This window comes from Callospermophilus lateralis, chromosome 8, assembly GCF_048772815.1.
Source record: "Callospermophilus lateralis isolate mCalLat2 chromosome 8, mCalLat2.hap1, whole genome shotgun sequence".
NCBI classification, from domain to species: domain Eukaryota; kingdom Metazoa; phylum Chordata; class Mammalia; order Rodentia; family Sciuridae; genus Callospermophilus; species Callospermophilus lateralis.
In genome coordinates, this window is record NC_135312.1 from 65639622 (window position 1) to 65660411 (window position 20790).

The 20790-nt window shown below is 36.5% G+C and overlaps 1 protein-coding gene across 6 annotated transcripts in view; it reads right to left on the bottom strand.

Moving 5' to 3' along the window:
• Positions 1 to 15200, bottom strand: part of Wdfy3 (WD repeat and FYVE domain containing 3) — a 260148-nt gene extending 244948 nt beyond the window's left edge. For all 6 annotated transcript variants that reach the window (XM_076865184.2, XM_076865186.2, XM_076865188.2 and 3 more), the window contains exon 1: positions 14752 to 15200. The gene's annotated coding sequence lies outside the window, so the exon portion shown is untranslated. The remainder of the gene's footprint in view (positions 1 to 14751) is intronic.
• Between the last annotated feature and the right edge of the window lie 5590 nt (positions 15201 to 20790).

Here is a 20790-nt window from a genome sequence, read left to right on the forward strand (position 1 = left end):
ACTTTCTTGATACAGAACTGATAAAATATAGAAATCAATTATATTTAGACATATAAATCAGTGCCTCTTTCAATGATGAATTCTTCTTTGTGAAACTTGAATTCATCTTCTAATTCCATTTAGTGCCCCAAAATGTGATTCCTACCACTTTCTTGAACATCTAGTTTTGTTACTGATATTATTTCCTCATTAAAGCTGTTCCATGCTTTCTTTACAACCTTGAATAATCCTGTCTAAACAACAAGCCACTAATGGGATGATCTTCAGTATAAAGAAAAAAAAAAAAAGGTGGCCCAAATTTCAAGAACAAAAGTATGTGTATTTACCTCAGGTAAATGCCAAGAGAGCTTCAGGAAGAAGTGCAACGGATAATAAGGAACTCCAAATACTTGTTGGGGGAAGTCAATGAAACCACAAAACAGATGTTGGTACTACAGTATTTAATAATTACCTATTCATAACTAGTTCTTGTACAAGCTCTTTGTGTGAAAGAATAACATTTTACCATCTTAATATTTTCAGCACACAAAGTAGACCCTTGTAAACTTGTTGAATGAAAAAACCAAATCAAGAATTCAAATGGCGAGTAAAAGAATGTCAAATGTACTCCACCTATCCTATGATACAACACAGTGCAATGTCAGTCTTTTTGTGTGTGTTTGTGTGTGTGTGTGTGTGTGTACTGGGGATTGAACCCAGGGGCACTTAATCACCAAGCCACATCTCCAGCTCTTTTTTATATTTTAGAGACAGGGACTCACTGAGTTGCTTAGGGCCTTGCTAAATTGCTGAGGCTGGCCTTTGATCCTCCTGCCTCAGCCTCCCAGGCTGCTGGGATTATAGGTGTGCACCCCATTCTTGGCTTACAGGGTCAATCTTTCATCAAATCACCCAATGCAAAACACATCTCACACTATGGACTAATTTAATTTACTCTCCCTTTCATCAAGCAATTTTTTTTCTATTCTAATTTTATATTCCTATAACTTTTCCTCAACCTATTGCTATATTTAATATTTACCTTTCAAAAGCTTATTTCACCCCTGTTTATTTGGTAGGACTTCTTTATATTTCAGGCATCTGGCAGTAAGTTACTGGTCAATGTATATGCCTTGTAAATTCCTGTCCACAGATGTTTCTCTTCTTTGCAACTAAAATTAGTGTGAGTTGAATGAATTCTTATGAGGAAAACAGATTTAACTGATGGTGAAATATTAATTTAGTTTTAACTACAATTTCAATAAACCAGGACATTATTTACTAAGGTAGTTCCTTCACCATCTTGAAAAAATTTTTTTAATAAAAACAGAACTTTTTATAGATCCCTTAATAGCAGTTGATGGAATGCAAAAGCATAACTGAACCCTATGCACGGAACTTATGCCTGTCACTTAAGAAGGGTAAGACACCCACAAATATATGAATGTCAACAGACCCTACCTGCTATTTAAGAGCTTTTCTAAATTTTAACAAAACTCAAGAAGGTACACACAGGTAAGATTAATAACTATAAGCCATGTAAGTAATAACTCCACCCCAAAGTACCAGATAGTGGAATGCAACCAATTTCCTGTCATAGGGCTTGTTAAACAGGCTTTTCACTGGACTGGAATGATTCTTTGTCAGGTGACATCAGTATATGCAAAGCAGAGATTCAACTCTTCCCCAAAGTGTAGGAAGAAGAAAGGCTAGAATACGAGGCTGCCTTAAAAGATCTTTCAGTATTGGCAAGCAGTGATCAAAAAGTAGATGATTATTAATGAAAGAATCAGTCATAGGGCTGAGATATGTTCAGTGGCAGAATGCTTGCCTAGACTAAGTGAGACCCTGGGTTTGTTCCCTAGCATCAAAGAAAAAAAAAAAAAAAAGAATTAGTCAAGCTGAGAAAATTCACAGTACATGAAAATCTACAGAGAAAAAACTTTCTATGAATTTTTCTATGAAAATGTTTTCTATGAAAAATGCAATGCTCTTCTCCACACTATGAACAGAGAGCACTAGTATTACCACCTTAGAAAGTTAGTGTGGTAATGTTCCCCCATCCGGCCACAACCACACAGGTACATGTTGGTGACAATAGTAGCCTTGATATGTTTTCAGAAGCTGCCGTGCCTTGAAGGGTTCCTCACAACTGCTCCTGAAAGTACAGACACCAATGCCAACCCATGTGTGGTTATGCAACTGAGACAACCTGGGAATCACTGAACATATTTACTCTGATGACGCAGATGTAAATCTTAGTCTCTGTGGAAAAGAAGGTGGAGAAAACCAATTTTATGGTGCCATTTTTCATTAAAATTTATTGTATAACTACTGCTAACTCAAAAGATTTTCTGCTCTTTATAAGTTTGACAAACTACATTTCAACAATGTTGCAGGCCTGAACACTGATACGGCTTCAATAATCTGAATGACCTATCTGAATGAGAAAAGAACTCTTCTTTTCTCTCCCCTTTTCCCCTTTTCCCTCTCATGTTGTCATTCCTCCACATCTTCCATTCCTTTCTTTCCCCAGACTATTCTTCAGGCCTGCACCAACAGCTCCCTCTCAACAATGCCAAACTCCATAATCACAACATTTTTAATGTTATTTTGCTCAAAAGTAATAGAAATACTTTAAACATTAAAACTTCAAAATTAATAAAGCAGCAATGTCAATTTTCATCTTGAGCAAAGGAGATAACTCATTTAATTATTTTTGCATTTAACAAATTAAATGAAATACATAAAGTATATCTTGCTCATTAAATTAGCTTTAAAAAATACATTGAGCCATTCATATCTGCAAATTATACATCTGTGGTTTCTACAAATCTTGGACAGAAAATTTACTAAAAAAAAAAAAAAAAAAAGTCTCTCTGTAATGAATATGCACAGACTGCTTTTTCTTGTCATTATTCCCTAAACAACACAGCATAACAAGTATTTACATAGCATTAGAATGGTGTTAAGTATTATAAGTAGTCTATATATGTGTATAGGTTTCTTGCAAATACTATGCCATTTTAGAAAGGGATTGGAGCATTCTTAGATTTTGATATCCTCAAGAGTACTAGAACTAATATTTAATGGGTACCCAGGGACTACATGGTAGTTGGATCAGTCATTATGGAAAAAAGTATGGATGTTACTTAAGGAAATAAAAATAGAATTACCATATGACCAAGCAATTCTTCTGGGAATATACCTAAAGGAAATGAAACCATCTCATAAAGATACTGCACTCCTAATAATGTTCATTGCAACATTATTTGCAAATATGGATACAACCTAGGTGTCTACTGACTCATGAATGGATAAATTGTGATATATGTATGTATATACACACAAATTATATAATATACATTATAATATACCTATATAAATTAGCCTTAGAAAAATAGATCTTGCCATCTCTCACAACATGAATGGACCTGGAAGATATCTGCGAAGTGTAACAAGACAGACATAGGAAAAAAAAAATACTGCAGGATCTCACTTCTATGTAGAATCTTTAAAAAAGGAAAAGAAAAAGGTCAAATATACAAACACAGAAAATAATAGCTACCACCATGGTGCACCTGCAGGAGGGAAATGGGGAGATGTAGTTCATAGGATACAAAGTAACAGATTGTAGGATGAATAAATCTAGAGTTCTAATGTACAACCTGAAGATTATAGGTAAAATCACTGTATTTGTGATCCCTGTTAAATGAGCATATTTTAGCTGCTCTTTTACACTCACAAAACAAGAACAAAGTGGGTAACTATGCGAGATAATAGTTATGTTAACTCATGTAGCAACCATTTTATTATATATACATATCTCATAACATCCTATGTACACTTTAAATATATACAATAACATTTAAAAAAATACATGCCAGGGAAGTCATATTTAGTACAATTTTTATGATGACCTAGTTGTTAAATGTTTCAGGAGCAAAGAAAGTAGCATTTTTATGTTAAAAGTATGTTGTTGCTGTTTTTTCCTGAAGTATTTTATTTCTGATACTTTTCTTAATTTTAAATATAAAATTTGGGCTATTTTTTTCCCCAAAAGTTTCTTCTGATTCACTGATAGTGAAGGCAAGTGAAACTACAATTTTCTAAAATATTGATATAAATAAATTTTATAATTTTCACCATGAAAATTCTATCAACCCTTTGACATTCAGATCAAATATCATCTTATGATTCTCCTAATCACTTCAACAAAAAGTAATCTTGCTTCCCATTGGGTGTCGACGGAACTACTCACGTCTCAGAGTAATCACATACTGTTCAATAATCCATCTGTCTATCTTATCTCCACTATATTAAAGTGTTTTCGAGGGCAGAACTATCCAGTCTTCAGCATTAATTTATAGTATCAGTAATGCCCACTACAAAACACAAGACATTTAATATTTATGAAAAAAAACTTAGAGAATTATTAAAGATCACAGCATCACTCAGGTCAACTATGTTGTATCATGATTTGGGGAAATAATAACTAGGATCCCAGGCAAAAAGTTCAATCCCCTATAGTTGTTCTAATTTAGTTACTGCGCTTACACAAATAAATCAAGCTAAATAGAATCATTAGACAATCAATATACAGTTATTCTAAACAATAAGTCATAGTTTATTTTTATTTTACACTTGTTAACTATGACATTTACCACCTAGAAGACCTAACACTGTGTTTTCATGAACAATGTCATGGAGAGACAACTTGAAGTTCAAAGTAAAAATGCGGTTTTAGTTCAAGAAATCTGATTGAGTTTACCCAGAGATTTGTAGAGTAAGGGCTGGGGGTGTAACTCAATGGTAAGCAACTTACTTTCCTAGTGTGTATGATGCCCTGGGTTTGATCCCCTATCCAGCAAGAGAGAGAGAGAGAAAGAAAGAGAGAGAGAGAGAGAGAGAGAGAGAGATAGATAGATAGATATTAATTTCTAGGGTGAAAAGAGAAAGGAAACACAGTAAAACATGTATTATCATTCTTTCACTCGACAGCAAATAGTCTTAGAATTTCCAGGTGTAACAGTAAACATTTATTTTCTTAAGACTTACATAATTTTCTAACAACATACTTATTACTATGTACATCTATTCTCAACAACTGTATAATGAAAGCCAATTACATGACCATGTTATGTATTTAAGGAGACAATAAAATCTGCTGAAATACACTATACAATATGTGGTAATGTCCTATCACTGTTTATTTAGCTACATAATAAACACTCCTTCCTAGTTTTCCAAAATCTTCTCTATATTCAGCATAGTGATACCAGATACTTGTTACATTCCTTGACTAACTGCTGATAGTTCTTCTTTTATATTCAGTTACATATTAAGAATAAAAGTTCCCAGTAAGCAAGTTTAGTTGTAATTAAATAAAGAAGTCTAGCAAAGAGGAATTAGGAAGAATGCCATGTAATTAAAATTTTTACATGACTATGTCCAGGGCTCTGACAGAATTACCCAGTGGGAAAAAAAAATGAGCCATTTGCCTAGTTATCTGTCACCCTTTGATACAAAATACAGAGAATAAATGTATCTGTGGTCTATTGAGGATAAAAATAAGACACAGAATTTTAATTCTGTACACATCAACATCTTTACTCTCTAAGGAAGATTAAAACACCAACATTCTTGTGTTTGTCAACACTTTTCAAAAGGAGTAAGATCACTAAGATTTTAATAATTAAATATAGTTTTCTACTATAATTAAACAGGATGTTACTATGGAGAAAAGACGGGTACAGGGTACATGGACTCTGCACTTTTTTTGCAGCTTCTTGGGAGTTTATAATTACTTCAAAACTTAAAATTTAAAAAAAATCAGAAAAGTAATACAGTTTAGTAAGTATTAAGAGAAATTAAAGCAAATAAATTAATTCTTTTTCTAAACTCAAATGCTTAAAATATACTAAGTAATTTGAATATTTTGAGAAAATACTTGTAGGAATTCTTTTTAAAGTGTTCAGTCCTACGGAAAATAATTAACCACCTCCTAAATCATACAATTTATAAAGTGAAATTTACATCTAGGGTAATTAAGTTAGAGCAATGCAATAAATGTACAAGTTAAACAAATGAGCTGTCCCCCCTGGAGAAAAGAGCAGATAAAACAATTTTGGCTTAACTTTTTAATGGGCTAAATAACAGCCCTGTATCAGACTCCTGTTTTTCTTAGGCTACTATTAAATTAAGTTGGCTTCCTTTGAGTCCATACTGGCTGATGAACAGAGGGTAACGAAGAGTAAAGATTATACAGGAAGAAGAAGCTGAGACTGGTACTAAAAATGTAGCCGATTCATCAAGTGTTGACCACATACCAATTACGACATGTCAAAAAGCACCCCGTCCCATGATCTTCACTTACAACCTAGATACCAAGGGCTTAAGAAACTGAGGAAAACTAAGAGTTTGTTAGAACCCAATTATCACTATTTTCTCCAGGACTTAGAATGGAAAAGGCTGCCAAGAGACGAACCAGAAGCCAGACAGACTGCTGACCTGCCCAAAGCAATACAGCTCTCCAGCAGAGGCAGAACAAGAATCTTAAATTTCTGGGCCTTTGAAGTGCCATTACAAACAGGCACTAATCTTTAATTGGTAATAATAATTAGTACTTTAAAGGGATTAGGACCTATATAAAAGAAACAACCGTATTGTTAAAATTCCTCTCTCATTGAGTAGTTCTTTAAACTACAAAACAAAAGAATACTTTAAATCCACCATGACTTCACAGGTATCTAGTTGACTTAAACATTCAAATCTAAGCCTATAATCTCACCAAAATGTGTAAATGGCATACCACCCATATCAATTCTCTTTTATTAAACAGGAACTCAGTTTAAGTCTTGAGCTTGCTCAAGTACAGCAGCACCTGATCAACATAATGCTCTTTAGGGGGAATATTGCAAAACAATGATGTATTGTTAATTAAGAATTAAAGGGGGCAAGGGCTGTAGCTTAGGGGCAGAGCACTTGCCTAGCATGCATGAAGCACTGGGTTTGATCCTCAGCAACAACATAAAAATAAACAAATAAAATAAAGGCATTCTGTCCATCTACAACTACAAATGTTTTTTAATTAAAGGTATTATTAACATTGTGTTCCATAATAAACCATACCCAAAAAATACAAAAATAGAAGTGGATGACAAAAGTGTAAAAAAGAAACTATACTGAGAAAACCTAAGAAAAAATAATTTTCTTGACTGAGAAAACCAATGTGTCATTTAACAGAAATAGAGAAATAAAAAGAAGACCTAACATACATTAAAATTAAGATAATAATAAAACAGAATCTCAAACTCAAAACAAAACCTCAGCACTTTAGTAAAATTACAGTTTAGATGGACAAAATTGAATATAGTACAACAGTATGAAAGATCAGTAATCCAACACTTATTGTTGTTTGTATTTATAAAGCTGCCATTCTGACTGGAGTGAGATGAAATCTTAGTTTTGATTTTCACTGGCGAGGATGTGGAGGAAAAGGTACACTCACACACTGCTGGTGGGACTGCAAATTGGTGCAGGCAATATGGAAAGCAGTATGGAGATTTCTTGGAAAATTGGGAATGGAACCACCATTTGACCTAGCTATCCCTTTCCTCGGTCTATACCCAAAGGACTTAAAAACAGCATACTACAGGGACATAGCCACATCAATGTTTACAGCAGCACAATTCACAATAGTTAAACTGTGGAACCAATCTAGATGCCCTTCAATAAATGAATGGATAAAAAAAAAATGTGGCATATATACACAATGGAATATTACTCAGCATTAAAAGAGAATAAAATCATGGCATTTGTAGGGGATGGAGTTAGAGAAGATAATGCTAAGTGAAGTTAGCCAACCCCAAAAAACCAAATGCCGAATGATTTCTCTGATATAAGGAGGCTGATTCATAGTGGGGGAGGGACGGGGAACATGGGAGGAAGAGACAAACTCTACATAGGGCAGAGATGTGGAAGGAAAAGGAAGGGGGCATGGTGTTAGAAATGATGGTGGAATATGTTGGACATTATTATCCAAAGTACATGTATGAAGACATAAGCTGGTATAAATATACTTTGTATACAATCAGAGATGTGAAAAATTGTGTTCTATATGTGTAATAAGAATTGTAATGCATTCTGCTGTCATATATAAATTTAAGAAATTAATTTTAAAAAAGAAAGATCAGTAGTCCAATGTTTATGACCCATTATATACAATTATGGACAAAATGATTTTTGGTTAAACAAAAATGGTGGGGAGGTGATGACTCTTACCACTAACATCAAAGATTTTACCTTAAGCCTTACAGCTTCTGCAATTACGCTATTTGGAATCTGCTGGTTTCCTTCCCAGGCAGTTCCCAAGGCGTTCAGGTACTTTGGATCAAACAGGATATGGAACCATATCCTGGGGGAAGCATACACTGGGGGACATGGAATTATTGGTAACAGTTCCATGGCCATGATGATAACTAGATGTGCCAGGGCTGAAATATACATGCTTGAGCCTTCTTAGAGACTTCTAGGCTCTAAAACACCTCAGACTTGAACCAGTAGAGTCAGGTAAATAAATCAAGGAACAAATTCTTGTATAGCCATATGAACCCCTAAGAAATTCACTGACTTAGTGATTTTTCACACTCTGCAGGACCAGAATTTCAGTTGTTTATAAACTTCTATTCTAAACCTATTAGTGTTTTTTTAATTAAAGATTTAGAGGCCCAATAATAAATTAACCTCAAAAAATTCCCACCAAAGAAAATGAAACATTAAGTGTGAATAAGCCAGAACATTCTGCAATGAACTTTATCAATTTGGCCTGGATATAAATTATTTCTAATTTATTTGCTACTGTATTTCTTTACTATTGTATTTGTTTATGATGAATGAATGCATAAATTTCCCACATATTTAGCATTTCTTGAGCTTGACATTAGGAAAACATAAGGCTGTCATAAAATACATTAACAGATCTTGGGGAAACTAATCCATGGGTTTTAAGGAAGCAGAGTAGAGACAGCACAGAGTGGCACAAGGACATGCACCCAATCATTCACCAAGTATTCACCAACTATTCCACACAACTCATTGCCTAGGGTACTGAAGACACAGTGTTCAGCAAAACAAGAATCCATGTCCACGTGAGCTAGCAGTCCCTATATAATGTTGTTAGTATCTTCTACCCAGTTTTCAATGATTAATCCCATATTTAGCAATTCCATAACTCAATGAGTAGGAATTTGGAAGCTAAAGAGAAATCTAGGTCTTCCCCCAAGAACCATGACCTAGGAAAAGAAGACAAGCAAGTTGAGTTACAACAAAGGGTGCCAAGGAGGGGTGACCAAGCACTATTCTAGGCAGAAGGAAAAGTGTGGGGCAAGAGAGGATGGCAATTAAGAAATATCAAAGTGAACACAGGATGCATCTCTGTCCATGCAGAGGATGCAATGCAGCCTCAAACTCACTGAGCTCAGAAGCCACAGTCCTCATATTAGCAGTATACAGAGGGCTGGTGCCTCCACCATCCTGACCTTATCTTTCACCTCTGCAGCCAACCCATTAAAGTTCTCTGAACATGTCAAGCATCCTCCTGATTCTGGGCCTCAGTACCTACTCTCCTGTCAGATCTACAACTATCATCTGCCTCAAATCTCTGCTCAAATGTCACCTTAACAGAGAGACCATCTCACATGGTCCTTGTTAAATGGTAATTCCACCCGCATTTTTACACCTTGGGGCTCTCTTTCCCCCTTAGTCCAGCCTTAAGCTTCTCTATGGCACTTACAACACTCTGATGATGTGGTATAACTGACAGTTATACTATAATACAGTATATATTATATACTATAATAACCAGCAATAATTGTCTACGGAACTGACAATAGAGTGTGTGTGTGTGTGTATATATATAAACACGTGTGTGTGTGTGTGTGTGTGTGTGTGTATATGTTATCCATACCCCTCAAGCTAGAATTTAAGCTGCTTTATAGAGCTCTATTACTTAACACTGTGCATAGCAGACTGAAGACACTCAAGCCCTTTTTTTAATGAACAAAATGAATGGCTATCAGATGATACTGGAAAAACCGGGGCCAGGTCACATGAAGCTTTGTATAGACTGGGACCTTGCTTTAGCATCTATCTGATAATGACTTAGGAACTATTCAACCACTTGAAGAAGCAAAAACAAAAGCATACTGGAAAGACCATCATTTCATATTTTTCAATATTAAAAAAGGGAGAATTCATTATGGAAAGGGCGTGAGGGGATTCTATGAGAAGGGGTGAGACTGGAGATAAAAGCATTTAAAGACTACTATAACATTTCAGCAAAGAAATACAGACCTGAAAATAGGCCTGTTTACAAGCAGAGAAGGGGGTTGATTAGGAGAAATGTTTAAAAGATAAAAGCAGTCAGACCCAATATTTACCTAGACATAAAACCTGAGGAAGTCTGGAATGTATGTATGAATCAATGACTGAATAAATTATTCATTTTCTATGAGAATTGTTCGGAGAGGTTTATACAAACATCTTTTATTATTGCAGGACATTCAAATTAGGAATATGGCTATTCCAATTTATAATCTAACATGATTACTTAATTATAAGGTTATTCTTCTAAATGTTATATTTTGTATCCCCTTTCTAATCAATGATACATATTCCAATAAAGCAACACAATAATTTACATTAAAAATTAAAATTTCACATGGGTATATGTAATTAAACCCCTTGCCCACATTAGAACTATCCAAAATTTCAAAATTAAGATTTCAATATTTCAGAAAGTAGTTTCAGAAAAAGTGGTTTAACTGTTTAACTGTTCTTGAGATTTAAAATAAGATATAAATTTTATGAGTTTATAAAACCTTGATGGGAAATTCCTTCAATGCAAAGTACTGGCATGGACGTAGTAACGTAATCTTTTTTTTTTTTTCCAAAAGTTCAAGTAAAAACTAGAAAAAATATTTTATGATAATTTTTGACAACCATTTTATTCTAAATTTTTCCTAAAACTATCTACCTTTTTAAAAAGACACATCTAAAAATCTTTAACAGCTAAGTATTAGAATTACCTAATGATCCTTTACTAAAAGTAAATATAACATGAAAGGCAAGTATACAGTAAGAAATTCAAGAAACATCCTTTAAGATCTCACTATCACTCACAGTGAGATCTTGAGTGACAAGACAAAAAAATTTGCTTTTAGAAATGTCTATCTAAACTTCCTATGTTAGTCCAAATACTACTGAAAATAAGAAATAACAAATCTAAAATGTTACAGTCATATATAATAAAGACATAAAAATGGCTAAGATTTTATTAACTGACAATTCCAAGTGCTATCAAGGATTCGGGGCCACTAAACTCTTATATATTACTGATAGGTATGCAAAATGGTAGAGTCATTTTGGAAAACAGTTTAGGAACTCAACAAAAGATTACAGATATTGATAAATAGATCATTAAAAGACTACAGATATTGAAAAGCATATTATTACAAGATGCAAGAATCCCACTACTAGGTATTAACTCAAGAAAACTGAGAACTTCTGTTCCTCACAAATCTGTATGCAAAAGTTCAAAGTATTTTCATTCATGCTGACTAAAACTAAGAAACACTCAGAAGTCCATCAATTCATGAACAGATGAACAAGCTCTTGATACCCTGATAGGAAAGTAGGCTACTCAACAAAAGGGGGAAAAAAAAAAAAAACCAACAAATTCAGTGGTATGCTCAAGCTGGTTGGTACAGCTCATGAGAACCCACTGTTAAGTTTTCAGAATTTTTGCAAACTGTTTTAGGAAGTTTAAAATAGGCCAAGGTGACAAAGTTTACACTACAATAATTAGCAAATGTTATAAATTAGGGATTGGGTGGAAGGGGTAGGTTCAGATTGTTAAAACACCAGCCCATTACTGAAAAACCTATCACATGCAACAACGAAATGAATATCAAAACATTATGCTGAGTGAAAGATGACACAAAAGGCAACATTCTGTATGATTTCAAGTATATGATATTCTAGAAAAAACAAAGCAGACATCAATACAGACATTAGCTATATTAAAGGTTGTCAGGGGTTAATGCTAATATAGGAAGAGAACTGACAAAAAGAGGCATGAGGGAACTTTTTGGAGTGACAGAGTGATGGAAATATTGTCTTGATTGTGGTGGAGATTACCCAATTGTACTCACTTGCAAAATTTTTACTGCATGTAAACTATACCTTAATAAACTCAACTCAAAAAAAATCGAAGGAGGAGTCATTTATTTCTTCATAATTTTATGGAAGATAAATAAATGCATCATATATACAAAGAGGAAAACTGGAACTTAGTGAAACGCAGGAATTATAGTCTTTGATATGACATAAATAAAGATTAAAAATGTCAAAAAAGAAATAAATTTGTAATCACAGGTAACAGTACAATCAGAGGGTGAATGATCCTGCCAAGGATGCTGTAGAAATGGTCCTACTTTGGGTGTGATTTCAGAATAATACCATGAACTGGGAGTCTATGACTCTAAAATTCCAAGATATGGTTAGTGTATTATTATAATCTCCAACACATTTTTCATTGCTAACTAAAACATCAATTACTCATTTTAACATCAATGGAATGCTATTACTGATTTGAAGTCCAGCATAGCCTGGTTATTAAAAATACTGACTCTGAATTTAGACAAACTGAGATTGCCTCAAATGTTGGCCTGTCAACATCTATGTGACTTTGAAATAAGCCTCTCTAAATATTTATTTCCCCACCTCAGGGAATTAACATTTTCCTGAGATCTGAATGAAAATATATCAAAAGCTAGTCTTGTGTGCTAAATTCTCAATTACAAACACTTAAAATACTCAGATATAATTAGAAGCATATGAATTATTTAATATAATCATAAGAATTTTAACTTTCCAAATATAGAAAATTTATTTAGTTATTTGTTTATCTTTAAGATGAGGTCTCACTATGCTGCCCGGGTTGGTCCTGAACTCCTGGACTCAAGCCATTCTCAGCCTCAGTCTATCAAATGCTGCCACCACAGGCAAGGGCCACAATGCTGGACTAGGAAATTTATTCTTTAACTAAATGGCCAGTGGTTCATAATCTTTGGTGGAGTCGTATCCTTTTGACTTCATGGACTCTTTATTTGGAAAAAATCCAGATCTATGCTACATTATGAATATAATTTCTGGAAATTCAAGGCCGCTAGGAAGCTCATGCATGAAATGAAGAATGCCTAATGTAAACTCTTAACAACAGTAGTTGAATTTCAAAATCTTCAAAGAATTCCACTGATACTGAAATAGTACACTACCATTTTTTTTTTTTCAGATTTTTGCAAGTAGGACCAGAAAATGTCTTCTAATTCATATCTCATTTTTGCAGAAATTTTAAGTTAGAAGAACATTTTTACTTGAATCAATTTCAACTCAGGAAAAGGACCTTGTAAAAAACTGAATTTCCATTCCAGAAGCCTGAGAATGGTCCAAAGCATAATATACACTAACAATGCTCAAATATCACAGGCAGAATTCTCAAGAATAAGTCAATGTATATTTTGAAATATAAACATCCCAAGATAATCCACAAAAGTTTTTTTTTTTAATCTGTTTAAAGTGGGATTTATTTTTTACTAGACCTATGTACTAATACATCGTTTTTTGTAAATCAGCACACCCTTGGGTTCTATTCTGTTAAGTTTTGTTATATGGTCGGTGGAAATTAATTCTTCTAAAGCTGCTACCAAATACTAACCTGAAAATATGCTATCTTAGTGCAAAAGGTTTTGTTTTTCTTTTTTTAATGTTTTCAAACTACAAAATAATCAGTTGGCACTAATCAAATCATTCCCGTTACAGAACCAAAATAGTTTTTGTGTATGCATAAGCACCATCTTCCTACGGAAAAACAACCATTTTTAAGGAACTGCAAGTCCATGAAAGAGTTTACATATTACAACAAACAACCCTTCTATGGGTCTTATATTATTTCTGTGAAGAAAGACCCAATATTTTATATCTCTGAATTAAATGGTCCAAATCAACGAAACGCAGCACCTCAGGCTCAAACACTGGCCAGATGGCTTTGATTGGAAAGGTCACTGGTGCTTTTTAAACCCCGCTGTAACCGTGAATGTTTGCAATGCCACCACATTCCCTGTACAGGAGAATAGGAGCATCTTTGGCTGCAGAGAAGGGTTTCCAGCGCAGGGCGTAGGGGGGATGAGCTAGGAGGCCCGCAGCCCTGGAGACTGCGCCCAAGGGACAGAGGCCTCGCTCTGCTGCGCCAGGGCGCTGGGGGCTCTGGGGCGCAGACCCCGCGGGTCCACCAAATAGGGCCGGCCCGACCCCTCTCGCCCAGGATCTCCAGGTTACGCCCCCGCTGCTGATTACTACAAGCAACCTGCAGCCCTCTCCTCCCCCATCCCCCCAAATACCCCATCTCCGCTCCCCTCTGCCTGCCACCGTGACCCCGACCCCGACCCCACCGCGACGGCGCCCTCTCCAGGCCGCAGCGGAGGGCAAGGGCCAGGCCGCCAGCCCTGCTGGCAGCGGCAGCTCGCGGGCAGCGCAGCCCCCAGGGAGGACAGCAGCTGGGCCCAGCGCGGCCTGTCCCCAGGGGCAGCGGGCTCAGGGCCGTGAGTGGGCAGCGCCTCAGCCCAGGAGCGAACAAAGCGGCCCCGGCGCGCCCGGCTGGCAGCACCGCCCCTCCTGGCGCGGGGGGCGGGGAGGCTGGCGGGGGGCACTCACCGGAGGGCCGGCGGGAGGGCGCAGGAGGGCGCAGGAGGGCGCGGGCGGGCGGGCCTGGCCCCAGAGCAGGACCGCGGCGGGCGCCGGCGGCGTGCGGGCGACGGGGAGGGGGCGGCGGGCGCGGTGTCCGCGGCGGGGCCCGGGAGCCCCGCTGCGGGGAACCCGGCCACGGACCGGCTCGATTCTGGGGCCGCGAGGTGCGGGTATGGTCCGCCGGGGCGGGCAGCGGCGCTAGGCAGCCAGGGCAGCGACGCTGCCGCCTTTCCCTTCTCCTGCCTTGGTCCTTGCTCCTTCGCGTCTTCCTTCTCGCAGGGTCCCCGCCGCCGCCGCCTCAGCCTCGGCGCTCCTCGGGCTTCTCTTCTCCATTAAGGCCGGGCCAACCCGCAGGGACCATCCCGGAAAGTGAGGGGTTGTTGCCGTTTCCCGCAGCTGTTGGTGGCCATCTTTAATCCTCCTCCTCCTCCTCCCGCTTTCCCCACCTCCCGCTGGCAGGCTGACTGACTGACTCTGGATCCTCCTCTTTCCCCTCCTGCTCCTCCTACTGAGCCGGCGGCTGAAATTGCAGCCACTCGGCCTCTTCCCCCTCCTGCCTTTCCTTCCTCTTTCCTTACTTCCTTCCCTTCCCTCAGCTTCCCGCCTGCCTGCCCAGCACTTAGGCGATGGCTTCGCCCCCTTTTGCAGGCGGCGGGCGCTGGAGTTTAGCCCCGGTTCTTCCCCGTCCCTCTCCCCTCTGCCTGCCTGACGCAAACAGCCCGTCACTCCCTTTCTCCCCGCACTGAGCTCTCCTCTCCCGCCCCACCTCCCCTCTCCCGTGGTTCTCATCCCCCTGGGTTCCAGTTTCTCAGAAGACTGAGCTGAAAAAGGACAACTGGGTTCTCCCCCCTGCACCATACACCCATTTGCTGGATGCTTTCACACAGCAATGGAAAAACGCAAAACTGCGTTAATTTTACTCTAGCTAGAGTACAAAAGAACTGCCCACGCGAGCTATTTTACTACGTAGCTTCGAAACTCCTGCACGGTCTCCTCTGTGGCTCCGGGCCATTACCGAGTTGAAGAGCCCGGTTTCCGATGCTGCTTTCTGTCAATCACCTTGAGTCTGTCGCCTGAGATTTTAGGTTTTCCTTTCCCTTCCCGGAAAAGGCATTATTTATTACCTTCACGGTCCTAACAAACGTACTGAATAGACCGAATAAGCAGAGTTTGATAAACCTTGAATTGTTGAGCGACCATCAGTTTGCCCCTCTGTTGTTTGTTCCTATTCAACCCAGCAGATAATTTGGGTCACGTTTCAGTTTTGGCCCTGGGGACAAACTGAGTCAGCAGTTATGAGTGGATTCCCTCAAACAGCTCTGAGTGGGGAAGTGGTGGTGATACCAATGCTCTAGTAGCAAATTTGTTTTTCCTAGCGTTGCAATTTACAGCAGTTTCAGGATTTCCTCTAATAAAGATGAAGCAAGTTGGGCTTGCTGTTTCCTTCTTAGCCAGTTTGCCTTTGGAATTGGACCCATTTGTAATGATTTACTCACGGATTACCGCGAGGTTCAAGTACTGCTGACAAACTCAGGGACATTATGTGTGAGCACTTTAGGGGTCACAATCCCTGCTTCTGTGGGGCACCTGCTATCAAGAAAAAGCACCTTGCCCTTTGAGAAGAAGACACAGACTAAGTGTTTCAAAGGTCAATCCCTTCAACAGGCCAACTAAAGAAATGCCTTAAAATATATTTTTAGATTCTACTTAAAAATGAGGTTTTTTTAACTATATATCTAAGATTCTGTAATTATCAAAATCCAGGTATTTCAAAGCTCTGAAAGAATATGCCAAAACAAATCTAAAATATGTATTTCATGAAACTACTAGTAGCCTTTGAGGCGGGAGCAGGATTCATTATTTCTCTAATCCTCACAAAGTAACCTGTAGCCATTTAGGTTCAAGATTTAAGTTTCCGTCTTTTAATACTAGTACTTCTGCTTGAAATTAACAATCTGCACCATTGTCTAAAACTCTTAAACCCAAATAAACTTATTAAGAGAGAATTGTATAATACATTTTGAAATAAATTATTAAAAACCAAGTACCTATGTATGTGGGGGAGAGGTTGTGCCCATACTTTGTTGTTATTGTTCTTCTTCTTCTTTCCTTTTGACCTCTGGGTGTTTATTCTTTATTTAGGTTTTGTGTTTCACCAGACTGTCACCTAACAAAATTACCACAAGATTCTGACCCTTAAGTACACATTACTATATATATGTTTGGAGAAAAAGGAAAATATTGGATGACATAAATGCATAGAGAGAGAGAAATCTGTGTACTTCTTTTAAATATTGAGACCACCATGTATTTTAAAAGAAAGATTTTGAATTAAACATGAGGCTTCAGGATTCTTGTAATTGAGATTTTGTTTATACTGAAGGAAGAACCCTTTTATAATTTAAAATTCATTAATATTTTAATTACAAATATTTTCCTGTTGAAAAAATACATTGCAATGAAGTTCATGGATACCTCAGTGTACAAATACAGCAATTTTCTTGATGTTTTACAAACAAAATCTCAAAAGGGGTTTTCAATGATACACATAAAAATAAATGCAGCAAGCTCTTTTTCTTTTTTACTGAAGCCACATAAACCTAAGCACTATAATAATGGAAAGAATCCAGAGAATTCAAATCCTTCACATTTACTTTTTGTCAGCACTGTTTCAGATCTGTCATCATTAAACAGCCCTTACCTTCTTTAGCCTTTGTTGCCAGCTAAACCGTAGTTTCTGTCATCTTAGATTTAAGTGTTAAAAAAAAAAAAAAAATGGCCAGATCAGGTTCTCCTGCAACATGATTATTGTTTCATATGTATTCACTCTCAGATGAACTCAAGGTCCTTTATAAAACAAAGAATTGTGTTAAAGTGGGATAAACCCTTTGTGCAGAGGCCAGATGGAAGGAGATCTAGGCATGTGCAGCCAACTCCTCTGGGAATAGAGGAGCAAGCATGAAGGGCTATTTCTAAACAGTTCTGCACCAGGAGCCTGGTCCCAAACTTACAGTTCATGAATAAGGTGATTAATAACAAGAGAATATACATGATAAACAAAACTGATATTTTCCTTTATATGACCGAAAACACTGTGAACATGCATTAGCAAAACATATCTTTAAATGAAATAAGGTAGGGATGAAAGATTCATGAAATATCTACAAGTAAAAGGAAGAAAATTAAAAACTGACAGAGGAGTTAGGGGAAATTATTAGGTAAATAATAGGTACTGAATATGTGCTATTTAAACAATTATTTTTTTTACATTTATTTTTAATACTGAAGAATTAATTTAAACATGGTCAGGTAGGATTATCTCAGAAATATACATAAATAAATTTTAAAATTGACAAGAACAGAGTGTGAAGTGATGCTAGAATGTAAAAATTATAAAGAATTTAAACTGAAACTGAGCATTTGAAAATTATGAATGTACTAAATTATATAACTATTATATTTAAAATGCATTTCCATTTTCCCAGGCTATTAGCTACAACAATAGAATTACCATACTGTTTTTCCTTGTTCAAAAGAACCAGATGGAAGAGAAACTGGGCAAGCAAATGAAAGTCTCTGGGGATCATGGGAATTGAATGCTTATAAAAACCATATTCCAGACAAGAAGATAGTCGTTGGTAAATGTTCAGTTTTATTCTCATAATTTCCATTCTTTTAAAAAGATAATAATATTTCTGTTCAACCTCTTCCTCTGATGGACTATCTACAATATCAAGTGATAAATGGCAAGCCATATTTATCTGTGCTGATCAAAATTTAGTATCATTCTTCACTCCTCAATTTAGAGAACTCCTTATAATTAACTGATGAGCTGTCCCCAAGACAGTGCCATTTAGAGTCATTACTGCACTCTAATTGGGGAGAAATGCTTTTAGAAAGTTTCAATTAGAGACATTTTCTGTTATTCTTATAAATACATTCAGAGGAGGTACTGGAGCGTTTATTTTGTTTGGGGGTTGTGTGGCTTGGTGTATTGTTTATGTTTACATTTAAGTAAATAATACAAGTTAAAGCTTCTTCAAATTTCAGAGTAACAGGACCAAGGAAACTGATTAGTAACGATTTTTCGCTCTTGTTCATCATTATGATCAGGATTAGACTAGAGTAAGGGTTTTTCAAAGATTTCATAATAAATTGTATTTCTACAAAAAGTCGTCAAAGCCTCTCTTGATTTTCAATTCATTCATATTTCTTTATAGAGTTATGAAAAATTTAAACTTTTAAAATCAATCTTTGTAAGTTAAATGTAGTACATGCAGCAGATTTATTTCACTAATTAAAAATTTTGTCAGAAAAAAATTCAAATGGCTTCCTAAAAACCTTCTAATGCATATTGTGTAGCAATAGAATGAAATCTATCTTACTGACTTTAGTCTGAAGTTCAAACACTTCAGAGTTAAAATTGTTCATTTACAGGTGAAAAATACAAGCAAATAAAACTTTTAGCTGTACCATGTTAATTTAAAGATAATTTAAACTTTATTTTCAGAATTATTGTTTAGCATTGACCTTTCTTAGAAATAAAGCTAAGTAAAAAGTAAACACATTTTCTTGCCTATACAAAGAAAATTTGCGATAAAATGTAAAAAGCAAATTGATAATTTAAGAAAGTTTCAGTTGACTAAAACATGTGCCTACCATTTTAAAAATCTAAACCAGACCCTATACTATATTATTTATTTATCGGTCCAAAAATACAATGTTAACTTTCAAAAATTCTGTTATCGCATGGATTCAGTGGAAATTCTGAGTCCTGCTGTACTCAAGGATGAGAAGAAACCTCAATTACCTAAATAAAGTAAAATACTGCCATCTGCTGACCTGAACGAAACAATTGCTTTTTAACATTGGTAAGTGGCAAGAAAAACATATTCAAGTCTTTCAATCATGCTAAAAATGTACTACACTGGGTAATATAAAATTAATCAGTCTTCTATATGGAAATTTAGGATTATAGATAAACTAGCATGTGATTATTACTGTAGCATTATTTGAAAACAACCCCAAAATTAAAATTGACACTATCAGTAATGTGAACATATTTAGTTAAAACCACATTTAGTTTTATGGCTAAAATCTAAATGAGGAAATAAAGTTTTTAATTGGGAATTTTGAATTTGGTAAAATTTTATGTAAATCTTTTGTTTATAAGTGTATAGCTACACTAAAAATAAGAAAATTGAAAGTTTGAAGTTTGATTCCTTCTCCCTACAAATATTTGAGTGGCTGCCATGCCAGAAACCTTATTGCCTGCAGAAAATATATAAATAAGACCTAGTGTGTGTTCTTATGGAACTCACAATCTAATAAAAGAAGTAAACATAAATCAGAAAGATAGTGTCCTAACAAATAAGAGGCACCTGAAGGTGTACTTCATTTTAGTGATGAACAAAATTCATTACCAACACATATAAATTAAAATCTAGTAACTATTTGCCCCTGTGCTCAATTACTATAAATAATCCTTGGACTTTCCAAAGAACTGTATTTTAAACTTTCATCCTGAGAGTTGTTCTTTTCTGTTGCTTTGCTTAAAAACCTTGAAAGGTATCATGCATAACGCTTCAATTTCTCTAACGCCCTGCATCAAATACTATTAATTTTACTAGCTAAATATCTCTGCAATATGAAGATTTCTTTTCATCTACTCCAAGACTCTGGTCTCCCTTCCACAGCTGCAAATGACCTCTTATCTTGTCTATCCACATTCCTATGGATCCCATGCAATCCATTCTTTCCACTAACAAATTTTCCATGACTTTCAGGACCTGGCATAATCAGTCAACAACCAATCCTTCTAACATCAGCTCAAACCATGATTTCTTGCACTTTCTCTGCTGCTGTCACCCTGTCCTACTTTCAGTCCCTTATTCTTGGTATGTTCCCTCTGCCACAGGCCCTTGGCACCATCTAGGCCCTGTCCTCCATTCTTCACCTATTTTAAAGATGCTTTCACTGAATTACCTAAGTCACAAATCCTACCAT